General features: G+C 43.0%; 1 protein-coding gene across 28 annotated transcripts in view; it reads left to right on the top strand.

Annotated features, from left to right (window-relative positions):
- ADGRL3 (adhesion G protein-coupled receptor L3) overlaps positions 1-22,949 on the top strand; it is an 802,265-nt gene that overhangs the window by 187,431 nt on the left and 591,885 nt on the right. The gene's annotated exons all lie outside the window — the stretch shown is intronic.

Here is a 22,949-nt window from a genome sequence, read left to right as displayed (position 1 = left end):
CCAAGATTTGTCAAAAAGAGACGTGTAAAATAAGAAACTTTGTTTTTAAAAGGGCTAGGTACCCAGAAGCTCCTATTGGCTTCTGTATGAGTTGTTAGGCACTCAGCAATTTTAAAAATCAGATTGCTTATGTAAAATGTTCAGAGGTACCTAAGTCACTTAGGCGACTCTGGCCCTATTGGCGTTTAGTGAGAATTAGACCCAGATCCTTGAAGGATTTAAGCACTTAGCTTCCACTAATTTCAATAGGAGTTAGGTACCTAAATACCTGTAAGGATCTAGCCTTGAGTCTGTTTCGTTATCTGGTCACTTTTGAAAATTTTACCCTCGGAGCCTAACGTTAGACTTCTGTTATTGAAGGTCTTGGCTATGGAGAGTAAAACAAAAAAGTAATAGGTGACTTTTGAAAAGCAACTAAAGGATTCAAGAGCACAAGTCCCATTGAAAGTCATTTTTGAAAAATTCCGTCTGGTCCTCCAAGGGTGAAATCTTGGCCCTATTGATGCCAATGGGAATCTTGCCATTGGCTTAAATTGCCAAGGATTTCACTGAATAGGATTAAAGGGACCATGTGCCCTGATACAGTTTAAGGTCACAGAATGAATAAAAGCTTCCTACAAAGGCAGCCTCAAAAGTCTGGGCCAAAACCTCCTACTTGGTATGAAGTCATCCCTCCTGACCATTCCAAGAGAGTCCCATGGAAGAGATACTGAAAAGATCAACAAAAAGCATAACTGGGAGCATGAGCTATGGAAGCCTGAGTGTAGTCAGGGAAAAGTCACATTACGCTGTATTCCTTCTCTCTTGCTAGGGTAACTTACTACTGAAAATACAAAGCAAGTTGTTGCTTCTCTGTCCGGCAGCAACTTGCTATTGGCAGAAAGCCACCCCTTGGACTGGGATGAAAGCACACAGGGCCATCTGCAAACCTTGTGTGTGTATGGGTTGTACCTTTCACTGCAAAGGACTCAGATCCTGCTGATTACAGGCATCCTGAGCTCGTAATCTAAATGCTGCCATATGGGCTGTGGTGGTTCTTCAAGGAGGTTTTATCTATGTTTTTGGCTATCTTTGGGGGACGGGTGGGTGGTTTCGAGCAGGACGCTTACTATAAACATTATTTACGTGATCATCCAGGGTCTAATTCTGCAAACACCTGTGCACATGCATCACTTTCCTTGTGTGAGTAGTGACATATCAGTAAAGGGATGCATGCGTGTATTTGTAGGAGTCCTGTTCTTTAATAGATTTGGATCAATTGCTGCCCAAATTTAGTAGTAGTATTTCCTACCACACACTATGAGACTTGGTTAGCCCGACTGTGTAGCTGTGAACGGAAAATAAGATTCTCCTGCACGGTGAGGATGATGGCTTCCTGTTTATAAAATAGTGACCATTCAGAACATTAGGGAATCCCAGGATCAGGAACTAATGAGCTATAATTGGCCAAAGTGTGGTGTTCCTATATACTACCCAGAGGGGAGGTAGCATGATAGAGCCTGTTTTAATCAACTTTAATTAGCTCATTTCTTTATTTTTCCTTTTGTGGTGACAGAAGTCCAGTTTTATCATATATGATCAAAGTTATCTTGGGCAAGACAGCTATTCCATGAGCCTGATCTTATTCATATTAAATTTTGTACCAAGTGATGTCCAACTCAGCATGTCAGAATGGAGATGACAGCTGTTTGATGTCCACATTAGCAGCTTTGCTTAAACCATACAACTGGGCAAAGGGATCTTTGAATAAATGCTTCTTTGACATCAAAAGCAAAACACAATTAGGCCAAGTTGTGTAGTTTCTATAAAATCACTGCCCCCGCCCTCTCTGCTAGGCAGAACTTGATGTGGTTTTAAGTGCAAATTGAAGATGAGAAAATAATTAGCATGTTGTTCATTTGTCACTTTAAGAGAGGAAAGGTCAAGTGTAGTCTGCATGAGAACTATTTTGCCTTGCATTTCCCCCTTGTAGTATTTAATTAGCTTTTTCCATACACTGTTTGGGGGTGGGGGAGAAGAGATGGTACTTTGAATGAGCAAGTTTGAATAACTGGTTTGAATAACTCATCTGTATAACTATTTATTTCTCCTTCAGAACATATTTTGTATTGGTTAACAGGCTTACTCCATCCCTTTGCTCCTCTTCTGCTTCAGACATGTTTGTAACTTGCCTGGAAAGGTATGGAGTTTGAAATTGTTACTGCTTTTTAAACAGAAATATGTAGCTGTTACTAGTTTTGATAAGTAAGGACCTTACTCAATAATTTTAAAAATGATGGCACAGTGTAGTAAATGTCCTGCAAGTTAGAGGAAATACCCAAAACAGAAGGCTTGCAGCTTCCACATTGTTCTCCAGGAATACTTGTACGTATTTACATAAGCAGTTCTTTTAAATGGATGAATTATTCCTCATTTTGTGCTGGTAATATTTTTTTGTTTGTGCACATTGTTCAGCGTTTATCCAAATGAAAAACACTAGATAACCAAAATTGTGTATGTTACTTGATAACAGTGATCTATTTTCAAACTCTAATATATACGTATGCCATTAACTGTGCTGCTTTCATTCAGCTGACAATCTTTCCTTCCAGACTTACCAGATAGCTGACGATGGCAAAGCCAAGTGAGATCTGTTCTTACCTGACTGTCTACATCTGATGTATGCTGCCTGGTGCTCAAAACACCCATGATGCAGACTATTTTAAATTAAGCTAAATTGGCTGAATCCCAAGCATTTGATGTATGCCCGCTTGTCCATTTATCCTCCCCCTTAAACCAGTGTATCAATATAGTTTTAATGCCTATACATGGTTGCTTTCTTTGCCTGCCATCCCCTCATGTGCTGGGAACAGCTTCTGTTATGAGTAACAAGGAATTACAGTGCTGGACCCTTAAATTTCCAGATGCCTTGTAGGACAAGAGTATAGTTTTATTTTTTACAGGAGCTCTGTGATATTCAATGGAATTGACCCCACAGGACAATGGATCCTTTGTGGGAGGGTTGGAACTTTAAGGCTCCAGCCTGGAACATTATAACACTTCTTTAAGTAATACTATTTAATAATACAAGATGGCATTGGAACAGTCTTAGGTAAACCACTAACAAATCAAAATGCAAACTGAGATTCTGTTGGTTACATGGCACGATATACCTTAAACATTTCTCTCTCCTGTTCATTACACATGTCTTTTAATGCTTCACAATTACATAATATTTTCTTTAAAGCAACTATGAATTTTGTTTATAAGAGATCGTTCTGTGCAGCTGGTAAGGCAAGTAACTTATTTTTGTTCCAGAATACAATTTACATATCTGCATTTTCAGGTATGTACACATATATACAGATAGGTGTATATATATGAGTGTAATATAGCGTAATGTAATGGAGAACATTTCAATAACTTGTTGGTGTAACATAAGAGTGTTAAACTGTTACATTAATTAACTTATTGGACCCTGAACTATTGTTTAGACTTCACAAATTATGGGCAAAGATGAGCCCTCTGCAGTGCAGGTTTGCAAGAGGGGGAATGGGGAACAGCACTGGGATGTGATGCTAAATCCTTCATCCATTAAACCAAGGACAAAATTCTCAGCAACTTCGGTGGGTGCAGGATGGTAGCTGTAATCATCCACTGATCATTAACCAGTAAACTTGCTACCCCAGCTCATGTACCTCTCTCCCTAGTGCTGTTGTTGTCTGCAAGTTTGGCCAGCCAGAACTCGCTGTGCCCTATGCTGTAGCAATGACATGCACTAGAGGGGAGTGACAATGGCTTTTTTTTTTTTTTTTATGGAGCAGCAGTGAGCTGTGCTCCCTAGTGCATCCCCCAGTACACTCACAAAATAAACCATCATACTCTGAGCTGACCTGCTCTGTCAGGCTGGCTCAGTCCAAAGCAAAGCTGTTTCCACTGCATTTACCCACACCCGTAGGTGGATATGTATGGTGAGGGCAAGCTTTGTGTTTGCAGTATATGCATGTGATGCTGCAAACACAAAGCTAAAGAAGACGATCACTTTTCCCATGCATACATACCTTAAGAGTAATGCCAAAGTTAAAATATGCCAGCTCTGCCATGTTGCCTATCCTAGGTATTTTAAGCCATGCATTAAAGTACATATTTAAAAAGAAAAAAAAAAACAGCACAACCTAATGTACAATATTTGCAATTTCATGATGCTGTGAGAACTGTAATCTCACAGATATTTCCTCCCCCACCTGTGGTTTTTATTTTAGGTGTGAGCCAAAATTTGAAATGCTTCTAAATCCTTTCTTTTTGTCATCTTTATTTTATCCAATAATGCAAAGATCGCTGAGAGGATTGCGCAACCTGAAAATGTTAATGTTTAAAGTTCAGTGAGTTTTGAGTTACATGTGAGCTAAAACATCATCTTAATTTTTTCCTGGAGGAAAATAATCTATTTTGCATTTGCATATAATTCAAAAACTCCTGAAGAAATTTTGCTCACATTTTCCAGAACAGTTCACCTCTGGGCTAAGACTAAACATGGAAACTTTCTGCCACAAAGGGATATTTTTCAGAAGGTTCTGAGCATGTGCAAACAGGCAGTTATAATGAAAGCCCCAATGGAGCCTAAGCAGAGCAAGTTCTGCTAGTCTCTTGCTAAATTACTATTCTGTCTTCACAAAAAATCATGTGCAGTTCAGGTTCTATTCTGTGACTGAATGTTGAGGAATTGGAGATTGAGGGACAGATTTTCAAGAGCAACAGAGGGTCCTGTGATTTTCAAGAGATCAGCACGTTGCAGCTCCCATTTTTTTTTTAACACAGGCTTCTTGGTGGGGAGCCTTTTTTGAAAATCGGGGCTCTTACTTATATGCCTAAATGGTAGCTGAATTCTTCTGAAAGATCTGGGTCTGCACACAATTCTGCTAAGATGTTTGAGGCCATGCAAAATTGATTGGCACGTTCCAAAAAGTTCTTCCTTTAGAAATGCAAAAGTACTTCATGTCAAAAAATTAAGGCACGCAATCATGGTAGTCTACCACTGAAAACAGTTAGTGTCTATTTAAAATGAAGAGAGGAATACAGAATTAGTATCTGACCCAGAAAAAAGGGTTTAGAATGTCTTAGTACAGTCAAAAAGTGACCATGGCTTTTTCAGTGATATGAGTACATCATATTATTTCTAACACGTGTCTGTATTCATGCTATTTAATTGTCGTTACAGTAACGATTCAAAAGTCAATATTGTATTCAAATGGGGATCTCAGTTATTTCTCTGCCGTGGGGTTCCAGCTGAGATCACATTAGGCTTTAGTTAGAGCTGAGCGAATAGTTCATAACGAATTCTTTAAGCCAGCTCTACACTGCAAATGTTGCCATCATAGCTACGTTGGTCTAGTGTGGTGAGGTGCGATTTGCAACTAAAACTGCACTGACAAAAGCCCCTATTGTAGATGCAGTTACACTGGCAAAATCACTTTTGCTAGTGTACCTAATTTTACTCAGAAGGCCGGAATAGGCTATGCTGACAAAAATGCAGTTTTGCTGGTATACGCTGTGTATACTAGAAGTACTTTGCTAATAAAACTCTACCGGCAAAGCCTTCTAAGTGTACGCCTTGCCTGAGTCAACACATGTAGCCTACTTTCTGCTCTTGAATTTGTTATTCAACAACTTTGATTTAACTTTATGGATGATTGATCATGGACTAGGCAAGTGTTCAGTGTTCACTCTTGAGGCTGGATTGGTTCGTTGCGATTGCTCGTATAAGTCGCATGGGATTGTTTCTTTTCTCTAAGCAGGTATATGCACAAGCCGATTTGGTATAAATGTAAGCTACTCTTTCCAGAAACATTTGCATGTGTGACTTTGAATTTCATTTTCCATTAAGGTTTCTGCAAGTAAAACTCAGTCTCTTGGATGTACATCAAAAGCAAATGCAAAAAGGGCTATGGAGATGACTGAAGTGAATTTGTTTAAAAATTCAAAGAAATTTTCATGGATAATAATTTTGCACTCTTACCTGGATGTAGTTTTTTATCTGATGATCTTCTTGAGAAGAGCTTATTACAGTTTTATTACTGCTTAAGAAACTTTAATAATTTCCCTAAATCTCTTAGTGAAAATGCCACGTAATTGCTATTCAAGTTGATCTGTCAGACATGGTCTCATATAAAGTAATCTCTCTCTTAAATAATGAATTTGAAATCATTGCTAAAGTTCGGTCTAGAGAACTGGAGGGGATGTTACAGTGTGTAATAAATGGTGATAAACTGGGTTACAGGAGAGCAAACATGGGCAAAACAAAATGGGAAGATTTTGCTAAAAATGTGTGAAGCTGCATGCCGTCCTGTTCTGCCTGTCGTTTCTGGGGTCTTACTCCCAGGGGACATCACTGGGAAGTTGCAGGGGAAGAGCCTGCCGATGGGAGCAGGGAGCCAGCGACACCTTTTGAACTGCTGAGCAATGATACCGTTCTGTCGGGTAATGTCCAGGATTAGCCACAAATGACAAGCTGCTGGTGAAATCCCCAGTTTGCACTTAAATGCTGCTATGGGTAGAGGGATGGGTCATACCTTCTTGAAATCAACGTCACTGTGCCTCTTCCCTTTGAGTCCTGCTGACAGCTGTGCCTGTGTCCCAGAGATGCTTCCACTGATCGTCTTCTTTTGGCCCCAAACTCAGTTTCATCAGGGATTTCTTATATGCCAGCTGACCTGCATTAATCTCTGAATAATATACTGGCTACAGGTTGCTATAATTGAGTTGGTGTCCATCATATAATTGATTCTGTTACCTTTACACTCCTTTCCCACCTTTGTAAAGGAATTGTCTTTGTTCTGGTCTTTCTGCCATTGCTGCGTGGCCTGTAATAGACAGTCAGTTCTCCCACTTCTTTTCCCATTTTGGCCTACTGGCTAAAGAGCAGAAATTGGGAGATGTAACCTTGGCATGTCTTGGAGTCTGGAGAACGTTGAGTTCTCTCTCTCTCCTATTCCATTCGATTTGATATTTCTAGGCCTCATCTCTGCTCTACAGTGCTGTTGATACACCCAAACATATTCTCTTGGGGAACAAAACTGCTTTAGTTATTCAGCAGAGACTTGTAATAATTAGCCAGCACTTACTTAGTGCTTTCAGCCTCCATGCACTTGAACAATGTTAATTGGTTAATGTTCACAATACCTCATTGCTGGGGATAAGCAAGTATTATCCCCATATTAGAGAGGAATAGATACCGTGGCTGAATTGCTGGGGGAAATTCCCTTTCACTTTACACAGGGGTCTACTGTCACCAGGTCGACACAAGACTATTAATGCCTCCATCTTCAAGGTATCTTCACTCTTCAATATTTGTCAAGTATCGGGGTAGCCGTGTTAGTCTGTATCTACAAAAAACAACAAGGAGTCTGGTGGCACCTTAAAGACTAACAGATTTATTTGGGCATAAGCTTTCGTGGGATGCATCCGAAGAAGTGAGGTTTTTACCCACGGAAGCTTATGCCCAAATAAATCTGTTAGTCTTTAAGGTGCCACCAGACTCCTTGTTGTTCTTTAATATTTGAAATTACTTGTAATAAACAATTTGCCCTTGTTACAATGAATACAAAGTGTTTTTTAAAAAATCAATTCTTCAGCCCCCCCTTGCAGTTTGTACAGTACGATTGGAAGCTCTTTGTCTCTTTGTTCTGTGTGTGTACAGTGCCTAGCACAGTGAAGTCCTGGTCTGTGACTAGGACTCGTAGGTGCTACTCCAGTACAACTAATTAATATTAATAATGCCTTTCCTGTTTACAGTTACAACTGATGCAGTTAGCTTAAAATATCCCTATTGCTGATGAATACAAGAGATGTTCTCTCGGTTACATGGCCTCATTTATTTTGTTCAGGAGTAAAGCTTGCATATTTACCATAGCAACTCTACATCGCATGAGACCTAAAGCAAGCAGTGATTTAGGATGTGCCCCGTCAAAGTAGCTTTTCATCAATCTACAATGTGTACCATGTTCCCTTTATATGTTGTTGTAAGTAAAAGAGATGTTCTATTTGTTTTAAAGTAAACTTTAATTTTAAGGTGTGTTATGTGAGTTTTCTGCTTCCTATCTAAAAAGTGAGATCAGGGCGTGAGGAACTATATCCCAGAACTGTGATGCATTGCCACTTCATTACTGTGATGTCTTCATGATTTCAGTCAGAGCACCCTGGCTGTAATGAGACACCTGTGTGGAGACTAGGTCCAAATCTGCCTTATGAGACTTTATGGCGAGCTTCTTCTTTTTTGATTTACAGCTGTCCCCAGGATGGCGATTAGTTTAGTTCATTTTGCATGTTAGTTTCAGTCAGTTTAAAATGTGCAAATTAATAGCACAGACTGCGGGCAGGATTCTGATGCGGTACACTGAAAGTACAGCTGTAATTCACTTCTGATTTATTAATTAAACCCCACCCCAGCACTAGAGGCTGCATTATGTGCTGTTGGTTGCCAGCTCCCTGTAGTATAAATGCCATCAGATGCATAAAGTTACAAATTGCTTTCATAACTTTCACAACTAATTGGTAATCACCCTGCAGTTAATGGAACAGGGAAAACACCTCTTGCTAAATGCATTGTCTTCATTTCCTCCTGCATAATTTCCAGTATGTAGAGATCATATTCTACATTGGCCAATAATAGCAACACTACAAGAAAGGGCAGATGGTAAATTTCAACCATATTCTTGCTTGTGTTTCTCTCTTTGAGTTCAAACCTAAATACGCTAGTCAGTTCTCTAATGTCCTGTGTCTGGTGTTGCTTTGTGCATAGCTTTAGCGTTTTACTGCCAGTTAGTTTCCAGTAAACCTTCCCAGCTAAATCTAAGTGATGTTGCAGACAAGTTTGCCGGAGGCAGTCCTGCTAAAGAGTGGGCTCCGTGCACTCAGACAGATGGAGGATTATTTTCTGAACTATAGTCACCTGTGATTTTTAATTGAATAACTCTCCCCTAAAAGTGCAATTAACCCAAACGTTCAGAGCACCTTTGTAAAACTAGTTGAGTTGGAGGATTACAGCTTGTGATATATAAATTCTAAAAGTCTCCCCCCAACCCCCAAATTGGAAAAGCTACAAGAACTTGCCTCAGGAAAAATTCCATAAAATTGTATCAGCATTTAAGAATTAAATTAGTGGCCAGCAGTTGACGACACAAGAATTAAGTCGATGGCACTGGATGGTGTGACACACTTTACCTCTATCTATTGATAGATTTCACAGGCACTAATGTTCCCTAATAAACATCTGAAGGTAATTTCAAAGAGTGGGAGAGGTTAGCGGAGAGAACAGAATGGTGGTTTGTAGTTAAGATTGCCCATATATTCGATAGCTCTGACAGAGCGTGTAATTAACTTTTTAAGTGTTTATACTAAAGAATAAATAACTAGTAATACATAAGGCTTGTAATAAATGTTTCAAATAAACTCTGCTTGTGCAGGATTTAAAACAGCAACTTGAGATTTTCCGAATTATTATTGTTTTTAAGAGAAGAGATTTAGGTACAATCAACAGCTTTGTTCTGTCAATCTACAGAGAGATTTTCAAAGGTATTTAATGCCCATTGAGGCACTGAAATGAATTGGCCTGATTTCAGGAAGGTCACAGCACGGAGGCTCCAATTGGGCATGTGCTTAAGCAGTCTGTGGAATTGGGGCTTCAGCAGTTCCTGTTCTCAGTAGGAGCTGGGTGCCGTGCGGAGCCCTCTGAAAATCTGGCCAGTTCACGTGGGTGCTTAACTGGGAGCTGAGCTCCCTTGAAATTGTGACCCTAACTCCTCTACGATCTATGATTTTATAGGCAGTGTCTCAGAATAATAGATCAGATTCCTACACACAAACACAAAGCAACAAAGAAGAAACACTTCTAATATAAACATTGGTACTGTCTATTTGTTATGTTCAGAAATGTTATTGTTGCACAGAATAATTCAAGTATTTATAGCTAGTATTTCAGCCAGTACTTGGCTCACAGTGGTTGCCTTCTTTCAAGTCTCAATTGAGTCATTTTTAGTTTTACGCTGAGTATTTCTTTCTGTGCTCTGTGTAAACCTTCTTATACAATGAAAGGCAGGCAAGCAGGTGGGTGTTTGGGACGTGCTGAAAAATTGGGAGCCAGACCCCTGCTGATGTAAATTGAAGTCAGTGGAGCTGCAGCAGCAGCGGGGAATTTGGTCCTTATTTCATTACTGGTGCAGTTAATCCAGATGCAAAAGGCCCTAAGGCCTAATGCACTAGTTAAGACAGTGCTGGGGGCAGAGGTGGAGGGAGATTGGAGTAGAGGTGGACGAGGAAATCTGATGTTCCATAGATACTCTGCACTCTTCCCCATGGGACATTCACCCTCCATTGGGCTTGCTAGGGCTGGGAAGATTACTCCAGGGTTGCCCATGACCAGCAAATGTGGTTTTAAACACCACTGCCTTTGTCTGTTTAAAAATGTGTTAATTACATCTCATCCCAAACACCGCTCCTGGCAGACTTGCTCATTGTCTTTGTCTACGTGGGGCCCCAGTTGGAGGAGTCTCTTTCAAGCAGCTTCGTTGCCACTCTGGGGCCATGTGGAAAGCATTCTTCTCACTGACCCTGCCATGGTGGAATCTTTGAGTTGGGTAATGAGATCTGGATTTGCCTTTCACTGTAGGACTTAAATGGTAGATGTAGGACCTTGTGCTCCTCCTCTATACTGAGGGGGAAGGGGGTGGGAGATTTAACTCTCGCTTAGGAGAATGCACATATAGGCATTTGAACATTTTACATGTTTTCTTTTACTCAGTGTTGTTGTAGCCGTATTGGTACCCGGATATTAGAGACACAAGGTGAGTGAATGAATATCTTTTATTGAACCGACTTGTTGCTTCTTGTTCAAGTTTTTCTCTCTCACCACACAAGCTGGTCCAATAAAAGATATTCCCTCACCCACCTTGTCTGTCTTTTACTCTGCATTTAAATTGCTTGCGATCTAGTGGAGAGATAAAGAAGCGATAACATTGTCAACATTGAGGAGCGTGGTATATATTAAAAGGCTATAGTTTCCATTGAGCAGTCAGAAGATGGTGGCATGAAGTTATTGTAATTATTGTGATGAGAATTGTGCTTTCAAAGACTCTTCAATTTTTGCAAACTGCACTTCTGGGATATGTATGGGAAGCAGCCATTTTAATTAGGAAGATACGCTTGGAAATGAAAAGTCATTTTTAATGGTAATTTCCTTTGTGAATGTTTTACTGACCAGTAGAATTTATTTATCACACAGTGCCCGCAGTAAAATAGGTATTTATAGGTTAGTTTTCAATTAGATATCATGACTTGTAGAATTGAAGTGATTAATGTTTTTATCTGTATATTGGTTGGGGTAGTCCTAGGGAATGATAGGCCTATTAACTACTTCAAGAGGGGCCTGACTGAATCTTTTGTCTTTCTAATAATAATAAATAAAATAGCAACTGTGCTCTTATTTAGAAGAGGAAAATTAAGAGGTATCTATAGTACTCTAGCAAATCTGAAGCATGGATGACTGAAGATGTTTTAACAAATTTGGATTTAAAGAACCAAGTACATTTTTGCCTGTCATATGCCATTGAAGTTCTTTATAAATAATTAATTTTAAAAAACCCCATGATGTGACTCAATGATTCTGAATGGAACTTGGAAGGCGTCAACCAGTGATGACAGATTTATGATATAAGTATGTGTGACACCAGACTGGCTGTTGAAATGGCTGGGCAGATGCATAAGGAACATCATTCCACAAGGGAACACTGATTTACAAGAAGCTAATTTTTAGAAGAGTGGACGGGTATAGAGATTAAAAGAATCCACATCGCTAGCTTATATTATTACAGTAGACATCAGTTGGGAGTTTGGGGAATATATTCTTATTCTGTAGCCCAGAGATTTATGCATGTAACGCCGATTAGCTTTATTAAGTTCCTTACTGAGTTCTTTGTTCCCATCTGCCTCAAGAGTTTTTTACCCTATTAGCATTTGAAAATGCACTGCGATATACATTTTAACATTTTCCGAGAAACTGCCTGACTTAAAGTCCATAACATTTTAATGCTGGAAAGAATTGGACTTAAACATCTGTCTGGATATGAAATTGACAGAGAGGAGATAAGAGCTAGTGGTAGCATTGTCTGGAAAAGCTGTAAGATGTCACAATATATGCACAAATAAAGGTATTTTTGATGCAGAATTGTAAGAAGCTAGTGTTGCGATAAGATTCTTCTTTTTATTGAACTGTCTTGCCAGAAGTATTTCTGCACAGTCAATATTCTAAGGTGGGTGGGTAAATCCAGTAGGAAATTTGTGTGTGCACGCATGTGTGCTATTAGGCAACTAAATATTTGACTGACAAATACTCATCCCTATGCAACATGACCAAGAACCCCGAAGCTCGTAGCATACCCCCTGGTGACCCAGGTGCAGCTGTAAGTCCTGAACACTGGCCGCTTGCTCTGAGCTGCATAAAACCAGAGGGAGGGGGTGGGGGTGGAGGAGAAATCCTGATAAACCCACTCGCCTAGCTTGAGTCAGCAGGGAGAACAGACATCTTGTCAGGCTCCCCACACCCTCACTTTCTTGTCTTCAGTTGTCTTCAGGCATGTATCAGGAAATTGGCTGGCTTCCCCCACTCTAACTACAGTTTTACAAGGGTGACACCTGAGTCATTCCTTCCACTCAGATTTTCGTATAATGGACGCCTGGCCTGCTCCTGCATCCTGTGTTTTTAGGGACTAGGAATGTAGGCCTACTCCCTCTACCAAAGCCATCTTGTCTGCCCCATTCTACAGCAGCTGTGGCCAACACATCACCCCTGCTTCTCCTTCAGGTCCCAGACACCCAGGGCCGGTGCTTCCACTAGGCGACCTTAGGCGGTCGCCTAGGGCAGCAGGATTTGGGGAGTGGCATTTTGCCGTCCTCGGCGGAAATTCGGCGGCGGGGGTCCTTCCGCTCTGGGTCTTTGGCAGAAATTCGGCGGCAGGTCCTTCACTCGCTCCGGAACCCGCTGCCGAAGCACCCCGAAGACGCAGAGCGGAAGGACCCCCGCTGCCAAATGTTCTGAGGAGGAGCGCTGCCGCCTAGGGCGGCAAGAACCCTGGTACCACTCCTGGAGACACCCCCAGAGTTCACTGATTTAGTGCACACATCCCAAAGGCTTGAATGGGCCTGAGGGAGTTGTAATTGAAGACCCTTACAAGTATAGAAGTGTATGCGCGCTCTAATGGGCCTGCACTGTCAGACATTCAGTTCAAGAATGAGGGGAGAGAAGGCAGATTTCCCTTCTCCCCACCCCTCCGCAAAAAGTCTCTATCCAGAGAGGGGTTAGGTCAGATACACGTTTATATTTGGAAGTCTGAATACAAACATCTTGTGGATCCAAAAATGGGCTATTTGCCACTTGCTAGTCGCTTCCTTCTAAACATATTCTACATATTTTTACACTTTGAAAATATTTAATTATCCTTATCCTTAAAAGAATCTATGATATTTTTACTTTTCCAAGTCCATAGGAACCCACCAGTGCTGAAAAAGGCTGACATTCTGATTCTCAGGTTTTGTTTCTGTAATAGAGAATAAGGGGATAATGGACACATACAGAATAGTTTTTTTCAATCTTCTCATCATGGCAAGCTTTATTATTACTCTGAATCCCACTGGCTTTTATTAAATTGTGCTACTGTTTGAGTTTGTAATATCAGTGCTTCAAGAACCGCCCTCTGCAGCAGTTTTTAATAGTCTATGTGTTCATTGTTCACCAAGTGATCTTGAAAATGAACCAAACTTTTCATTGATCCAGCAAAGTTGCTAAGTTTACTACTAAGCCTGATATAATATATATCAAATCACACAGATTTGAGATCATCCTTGATAATGTACAGAGGGATGAAACAAAGTGCCTATAACATCACTCTTGGATTTCCTTAACAAAATGGACTTTGGAAATGCAGCTTCAATTCAATTTGCATTTGTAAAATAAAAGTGTCATGCCGTACGGTCCAGTGGGAAATTTCCATGGCACTCAGGTTCTTTCAGAAGTGTTAATCAAATATTCAGTTGCAGTGCACACATCGTTTCCAGCTTTAAGTAGATAGCACTTTGGTTCAGTTTGGTATGAAAGTAACATACTGTTGTTACTGGTACCTTGAAGAAATACAATGATCGGACTATGGAAATATTAAGCTGTTTTGAACTGATGCTTAATGATGTGAAAAGTAGTTTTTAATTCGGTTTCTCGCTCTACACTAAAACTTGATGTGGCAATCAGCAAATCATTACGAGGTGGGTTTGTCTTGACCCGTTTGTGGTTCTGTGCAGTACAGGTGACCTTTTCAAAACTGCCTAAGGGATTATGACACCATTGCATCTAAGGGGAAGTGGGCATCTCAACCCTGTAGGTAGCTGTGAATATCTCAGCCTACCTGAGTCCTCTATTTTTCCTTCCTTTTTAAAAGCAGGAAATGTAAGGGCCAGATCCAGGGATTCAGCATGCAGCCCAAAGATTAAGCTTTCTGCTGGGTATCTCCACAAGGAACCAGAGGAACAGGGTGCTATGGTGCTGCTCCAGATGTCACATTGACTTGGTGTCCATGTAGTACTTGATGTTCAAAACAAGACCCTGATATTGGAGAGTTTTGGGATAGTGGATCCATTGCCTCCCCCCCCCCCCACTAAGTACCAGTGGAGCTGCTGCCATGTAGAAGTTGCCCAATCCCTTGGGTCTGACAGGACATCAAGTGCCCGCACTACTTCTGCCAGAGGGAGCCCAGAAGTTTCTGTGCATATAATGTTATTTTATTGATTTTAATATGAGAACCACAAACTCAACAGACACTCAACTTTTCTTACCCTGACTGTCTTTTGTGCTTCATCTCTATGAAGAAACTTCTCATTTAAAATGTTATAAATATTCCCCCAACACACAACTGAGCTGCATCTACACTAACACTTTTGTTGGTCAGGAGTGTGGAAAAAAAACACACCCCTGACCAACATAAGTTGCACCAACAAAAGCGCTGGTGTGGACAGTGCTATGTCAGTGAGAGACGCTCTCCCGCCGACATAACTACCTCCAATCATTGAAGGTGCTTTACATATGCTGACGGGAGAGCTCTTTCCTGTCGGTGTAGAGCGGCTACACAGGAGACCGTACAGTAGTGCAGTGGTACAACTGTGCCGTTGTAAGGTCTGTAGTGTAGACAGAGCCTTAGCCTGTGGAATTCATTGCCACAAGACTGTTCTGTTCTGCAGAGATTCCTGTACACCACACACCAGCATAGAATCATAGAAGATTATGGTTGGAAGAGACGTCAGGAACAACCCCAACTAAATCATCCCAGCTAGGGATTTGTCAAGCTGGAACTTAATAACCTCTACTGATGGAGATTCCACCACCTCCCTAGGTAACCCATTCCAGTGCTTCACCACCATCCTAGTGAAACAGAGGTTCCTAATATCCAATCTAGACCTCCCCCACTGCAACTTTGAGATCTTTGTTCCTTGTTCTGCAATCTGCCACCACTGAGAACAGCTGAGCTCCATCCTCTTTGGACCCCCCCCCCTGCAGGTAGTTGAAAGCTGCTATCAAATCCCCCCTCACGCTGCTTTTCTGCAGACTAAATAAGCCCAGTTCCCTCAGCCTCTCCTCATAAGTCATGTGCCCCAGCCCCCTAATCATTTTCATTGCCTTCTGCTGGACTCTCTCCAATTTGTCCACATCCTTTCTGTAGTGAGGGGCCCAAAACTGGATGCAATACTCCAGATGTGGCCTCACCAATGCTGAATAGAGGAGAATAATCACTTCCCTCGATCTGCTGGCAATGTTACCACTAATGCAGCCCAATATGCCGTTAGTATCTGACATAACTGAAGGAAAGAGTTTAGCAGGATTTGGCGGCCTATTCTATGCTGGGGTGTCTCTCTGAGGCTTGTGGGGGCCACTATATGGCAGGTATATGACCTCCTGGTGGGTCCTAATCGCTGTGTTCTCAGCACCACACCACACTTGCTGCCTGGACAGACAGCAGCTGCAGCGGCCTGGCCTGGAACTGAGTGCAGAGCTAGACAGGGTGTGGGGCTGGGCTGGTTCCATGGGATGGGGGACTGAGGGCCAGGCAGCAGCCGTTTCTCTCTCTTGAACTCAGCTTCCTGTCTGTCCTGGACATATGGTAATTAGGAGCCACAGCCCTCCCCACAGCGGCCCCTGCAGGCCCATGAGAGACACTGCAGCATAAAACCAAGCACCGAGTCCCTCTGCACTAGATCCTTGCAATCCAAACCGAAGGGACCCGACTACAAGTGTTGGGTTCAGGTATGGCAGGAAAACAACTCGATGCGCTCGGGTCTGGTTTGGGTTGGCTGTGGTCTGACTGGGTTCAGATCAGGTTTTAAAATTAGACCTTAACAGACCTCCTCTTGTCACTGTCAGCAACGGGATACTGAGCTAAATGCACCACTGGTCAGATCCACTCTGGCCATTCCACGTTCCTATCCTTTCAACCATACTGCATGATCAGAAAGTGAAGAACAAATGTTTTTCTTGCCAAAAAACAAAAAAATTGCATTAGGATAACATGAACCTGTCCGTTGTTTAAAGTCACACACTTGGCATGTATGCTGTCCTGAATGAGGGCTGGCCATGAGAGGAAGAGTGCTTACTGGACATTCACAATCTAAGGGCCTGATCCGCAGCCCTTTCCTTGACTTCAGTGGGTTTGGGATTAGGCCCTAGGTTGTTTTCCTTAACTTCTTGTATATATCCTTATGAGTGATGTGTGCTGAGACGCCACACGTACAATTTTAATTGAAAAGCTGTTTGGGGAAGAGGGATGGTGTGTTCTTTATTCATCATCTGGAGAGCCTATTTGGTATTTTACAGCCAGTGTGTGTACGGTAAATATGGTTTTCATTAAAAAGGAAGCATTGATCTTATCACATTGATGATAGCTCAGGAGTAGAAAATATTGGCACTTATTGCAATAAAGTCAATATTGTGATAAGTTCTTCCATTTTAATATAAACCTTTGCACTATGCTTTCTAAAAAACTTAGGATTTTGGGGTTGGGTTGATCTGAGTCCAGTATGGTCCCCCCCCCCACGTTATAACCCTTGTTAACTTGTCAAGTACTTAGTGGCTTATAAAATTTTAAAGCTAATAGGATGCTCTGTAGGGATCACAGCGCTATAGTAGATGTTTGAGTGCTTCCTAAGATAAATAAGTCATGAAGTCATGGAAAGTTGCAATTAAAGGAGCAAAATCAGTATTTTTGAAATACTGTGCCTGGTCTCATCTGGCTTTAACAGATAATCAGGGCTGGATGATGTCCATACTTAAACTGGAGGTATCCAAAGGAAAAGGAAGTCTGTGGAACACGTCTCTTTTTGGGCATCAGACTGATATTTACAGATCTCAAATAGGATTATTGTTGATAGAGAGAGCAGATTCTCCTTCAGCTCAATAGATAGACATGTTGCTTTTGGATACCAAAGTCCCTGATTCAATTTCTTGCTGGAATGGCTTCCTCATAAATAAGGATAATCCTTCATTTGATGTTTACTCAGTTGGTGACCTTCTTGTATTCTGCAGAATTCACATAAGGCATTGCAGGTTATATTTCTTTCCAGAATGCACTTTTGCATTAGCTGTTGTGATTCAGATGGAGCTTTCATTCCCAGTCCCTATTTTCAGGGATTTATAACTTTCACAAACCATTAGTTTGGGGAGCAAAATTTCTCAGATCTGGTCTCAGCAGTGAATTTGTTTTTCTGGAGGAGTGAGCAAAAATTCCAGCCAGCCATATTTGAGGATTGGACATTCCCATGAAGAGCTCGATTCTGAGCTCATGAAGTCAATGGGAACGTCGACATTAACATCAATGGGATCACAGCTGGATTCTGAGGCTTTAACTCTAGATACCTGAGTAGTCCCATTGACTTCAGCAGCACAACTCAGGTGTTGAAAGTACAAACATAGGGAAATGTTTGCAGGAATGAGGCCTCCCTTAGGTATGTTGTTTGGTGCTTGTTGTAATATGTTATTTCTTGTTTTCCTTTAATTTCTCCTTTTTTGGCTTTGAAAAATCAATAAAAATGCAAAACACATTCAATATTAAAGCAGAGGTTTAACTGTAGACAAATCAGGAAATTTTATAATCAGTGTTTCTGCAACAACATTCCATCTCCTTTGTATGTTTACACTATAATAAGGTGTTTTATTATGCGGTTACACAGACACAGACACACGCACACACACACACACACAGATAAAAATGTCTGAACCTGGGCAGTTTAAACTGAACACAGACATACAGAATTATGCTTACTTAATTGGGTTGGGTCAGATGTGCTGTGTTTTTATGTGTGACTGCTTCTCTTCGAGTTCTAGTCTTAGTAGGATGATTTGACCTGACCAACGCCTTTGGGTCCATACCCCACCATCACATCTTTGCCACCCTGGGAGAGTTCGGGATGCCAGAAAGCTTCATCCAGATCCTCTGGGACCTCTACAAGGACTGCACCACCACCATCTGCGCCACGGACGGAGAAACGGACGCCATCCCCATCCGCCGCGGCGTGAAACAAGGATGCCCCCTTAGCCCCATCATCTTCAACCTGGCCGTGGAACCGCTCATCCGAGCCATCTCCAGCAGCCTGACCAGCTTCGACCTGCATGGCAAGAAACTCAGCATTCTGGCCTACGCGGATGATCTGGTCCTGACCGCGGATGACCCAGAGAGCCTCCAAGGTATGCTAGATGCCACCAGCCGAGCTACTGACTGGATGGGGTTCTGCTTCAATGCGAAGAAGTGCGCAACTCTGCATATTGACGGCAGCAAAAGGGACTCGGTGCAGACAACGGGGTTCCAGATCCAGGGTGAGCCCGTCATCCCCCTGGCAGAGGGGCCTGCTGACATGTCCCGACGCCACAGTGAGGAACATTGCGGCGAACGCCCTGCGTGATGCGACAGAGAAGCGGATCAGCAGAGCCCCCTCGAACCAAGACATCGCCACCTTTCTGAGCGGCTCCCTGGATGGGGAATTCGGATGGGACGGGTGCGACATCGCTTCACTGTGGTCCCGCACTCGCAACGCCACGCGTCGCCTGGGGAAGCGCATCGGCTGCCGCTGGGAGTGGTGCGAGGAGCGCCAGGCGCTGGGAGTCCGGGTGCCGCAGATCAGGTCTGATGACAACACCATCATCACCCCGACGGCCAGGGGCTTGCTGGAGAGGACTCTGAAGGCCGCCATCCGCTCATTGTACGTGGAAACCCTGAAGCCTAAACCAGACCAGGGTAAAGCCTTTGAGTTGACCAGCAAGTGGGACGCCAGCAGCCACTTCCTCGCCGAAGGCGGCTTCACCCGTTTCGCCGACTGGCGGTTCATCCACCGTGCCCGGCTCAACTGCGTCCCACTCAATGGAGCCATCCATCATGGGAACAGAGACAAGCGTTGCAGGAAGTGCGGCTACCCCAATGAGACCCAGCCCCACGACCTGTGCAGCTGCAAACCCCACTCCAGAGCCTGGCAGCTGCACCACAACACCATCCAGAACCGCCTGGTGAAAGCCATCGTGCCACGCCTAGGGGAGATCTCCGTGAACTGCACCATCCCCGGTACTGACAGCCAGCTACGACCTGACGTGGTCGTCACCGGCGAGGCCCAGTAAACATCATCCTCGTCGACGTCACGGTCTCCTTTAAGAACAGGACTCCGGCATTTTGTGAAGCCCGAGCTCGTAAGCTGGAAAAGTACACCCCCCTGGCTGACACCCTGAGAGCAAAGGGCTATGAGGTGCTGATGGACACCCTGATTGTCGGAGCCCTGGGCGCCTGGGACCCCTGCAACGAGCATGTGCTGCGGACCAAAGGGATCGGTTGACGCTATGCACGTCTCATGCGGCGCCTCATGGTCTCAGACGCCATCCGATGGTCCAGGGACATCTACCTCAAGCACATCACCGGCCACCGACAGTACCAGGAGGCGTGATCCAGAGTGACATCGTTCTCCCACTACGAGAAAGGGACCAAGTGACCTTCTCCGTTGGATCATATGAACTGGACCCATAAACTCCCTAAACATTAAATCTCACCAAATGAGGGTCAATCCATCCTCATCATCATATCCACTCATTATACTTTATATCTGAACATAGCCACTTTATGAACTTCATACCCTCATATCTCAATGTCTGTACTTGGACCCATCAACCTTTTACCCCCAATCGGGGATATTGCAGATTATGTATTCCTCATGCCACTTTATCTTAAACCAAACTTTGCACCCTCGATAATCTGTATGTTATTCCCTGATAACCAGAAACTTCTATGCTCAAACTCTGTTCACTATTTTTTTTTAACATCATCTTAATAAAATTTTTAAATCTGAGCGCCTCTCAATAGTGCGTTAAATAACGTGACTAGTCTCTGCCCCATGTTGTTCCCTCATCCCCTCCCCATGGGGAGAAATAGTGCTGTGGAGTGTCTTGCACAGATGAGCTTTACCCTTCTTCTAGAGAGTTCCATTGTGCCACGGGAGCAGAGTTGTTGGCCATCGTCTTCAGGCTCTTTTTTGGTAGCCTAGTGCCAGGCCATTGAGCGCTTTGAAGATATGGACCAAGAACTTGCTTCGCTCTTCTGTGGAAAGCCAGTGTAGGTCGTGGACGACAGGTCTGATGAGTTCCTGAGGAGACGTGCTGCTGCTGTGCTTGAGTTGCACAAACTGCATTTATGTTCCAGTGGGCCCCATCCTGCACCCCGAAGAACACACAGAGAGAACCCTTTGGGTAGAGAGCACAACCCTTGCGTGCAGCAGCATAGCTCAGCCAAATCTCTGGCCCCCATTCCCTACCTTTGTGGTGTCGAGGACCTGACACCTCTACCTTTAAGGACTCTGTTTCTGAGCCGTTGCTGTTAAAACAAACAAAAACGGATGCTGTGGAAACTGCTCTTCAAGGATTTGGGGATGCTAGTGAAATAAAGGCACGTGCACTTTGGCATGAATCTTTGTGAAGAAAGAAGAGGCGGTGGTGGGGAGTGTCTTGCTTTTGTTGAGTCACTTCAAATTTACATTGAAGTGACATGCAAAAAGATGAGATTCTTGTTAGAGCACCACCCCCATCACCACAATTATCCCCTGGGGAAGCAGTAACTACTTGTCTATTTCCATGTCTGTTCCTCAGCGACATTTTTCAGTAGGTCAGTTCATTGTGCTGCAATCAATAGTGAGCTTGCTTTAACCAACTGCACTAAAGATTAATGTTCGGCTGTGCAAATTGGTGGAGTTTAGAGATGAGTGACTTGGCAAAGGTATGAAAGAATTACAAGGGATTTCCCTTGTATTTGTATTAACAAGGAGCCCTAATATATACGAGTGTGTTTTGTTGTTGTTAATACTTATCACTCTGTTTTTAAAGAGACAAAGCAGTCTGACCTGATGTACACCGACCAAACTTCAGAACTCACCAGTCAAAAATTACAGCTCAAACTTCTATGTTAACTAGCCGACTTTTCATTCTCTGGACTACTCCATAATAGAGCTTCTCATTAGCTACCTTCCCTCCATGGGCCAGTGATGGTCTACAAACTGCAGCTGGAGAAGAGTTTTTAGATAAGATAGCAGCATCAATAGAGCCTCGTCATGAGGTTCAGTTGCAGTTCACCTTCATTTATACTCTTTCTGGATAAAAGATTTGCAATGCCAAACGTCTACCACTGAACAGGCTAGTCAAGATGCAAGTTTTAGAAAAATAATGAAAACAAATATGCAGTATTGTGTAAGTACTAACTATTCAAGAGTTATCCCTTTCTGTGTAATATTTTCAAAGGAGCCTAAGGGAGTTAGGCACCTGAATCTCATTCAGTCTAATCTTTAAGTTGATAGATCTCAAATATAGGCAGCGATTTCCCCGGCACGGAGAAACCTGCCCCTTAATCACATCTGTCCTCTCCACCAATTACTCCATGTTGCTGCCAAAATCACTCATCTTCCCTGCTACCACCCATAATCCCTTGCTCCAAACCCCACCTATCCCACATCCCCCACTTCCTGTTGCCCTGCCCACCTCAGCCAACAACAACCTCTCCCTAGCTAGCAACCCGAACTACCCTGTCAGCCCCTCCCAACTGCCTCTCCATAAACTGCTGTCTCCCCCGAGCCTGTGCATTCCCCATCCATTGCTCTTCTGCTGCTGTCTTCCCAAGGACCTCTGCTGCTTAGTACTGCCTTCTCTAGACGCAGTTCTCCTAAATCCCAGGCCTATCACTGCCCACTGTGTGCCCCACTAACCAGCCCTTGCTGCCCTCTCTCTCTCACTCATGTCTTCCCCTGCACTCCTAATCAGCACCTTCTCAGGGGTGCAAATCTTCTGTCCAAATGATTTGGGGAGATGTAGTTGGATGAGGGAGCCTGGCCTATAGAGGACAGTGGGAGCATGAGGCATGCAAACTACAACTCCCATGAGGCAAAATGGCCCCTTTTTTGAATTTTTGCCCAAAATAGCTATTTTCTGCTGGAGAAAACCCCATTTTTTGACCAGCTCTAATTTTAAACTAGTGATTATGCTTGAGCTGACATATTACCATTCTTTTTAGAAAAAGCTTTAAAAGGGTTAAGGTTCCATTTAAAAAAACCAACCAACCAACCCAGCATACAAAACTAGGCCATTGTGAATCTTACAGGACCACAAGTAAGGTCACTCAAACAACTTTAACTCTGGCCCTCTAGGACGGTTGCACTTCTGTCTTAGATTGTAACTTTAAATCTGGAGAAGGTACTGAAGTTTTATGGTGTGTGGGCGGATTATGGAAGATGTGACCTACGGAGGATCAATTTTAGAAATGGTTTCAGACAGAGGTGCTTCTGATACAATGAGCTTTGGGTTTTCTTAAGGTTACCATATTTCCACAAGCAAAAAGGAGGACACTGGGGGGAGGAGCCCCGCCCCCATCCAC

The sequence above is a fragment of the Malaclemys terrapin genome, chromosome 5 (genome assembly GCF_027887155.1).
Source record: "Malaclemys terrapin pileata isolate rMalTer1 chromosome 5, rMalTer1.hap1, whole genome shotgun sequence".
Taxonomy (NCBI): Eukaryota; Metazoa; Chordata; order Testudines; family Emydidae; genus Malaclemys; species Malaclemys terrapin.
This window is presented reverse-complemented; position numbering and strand designations above follow the sequence as displayed.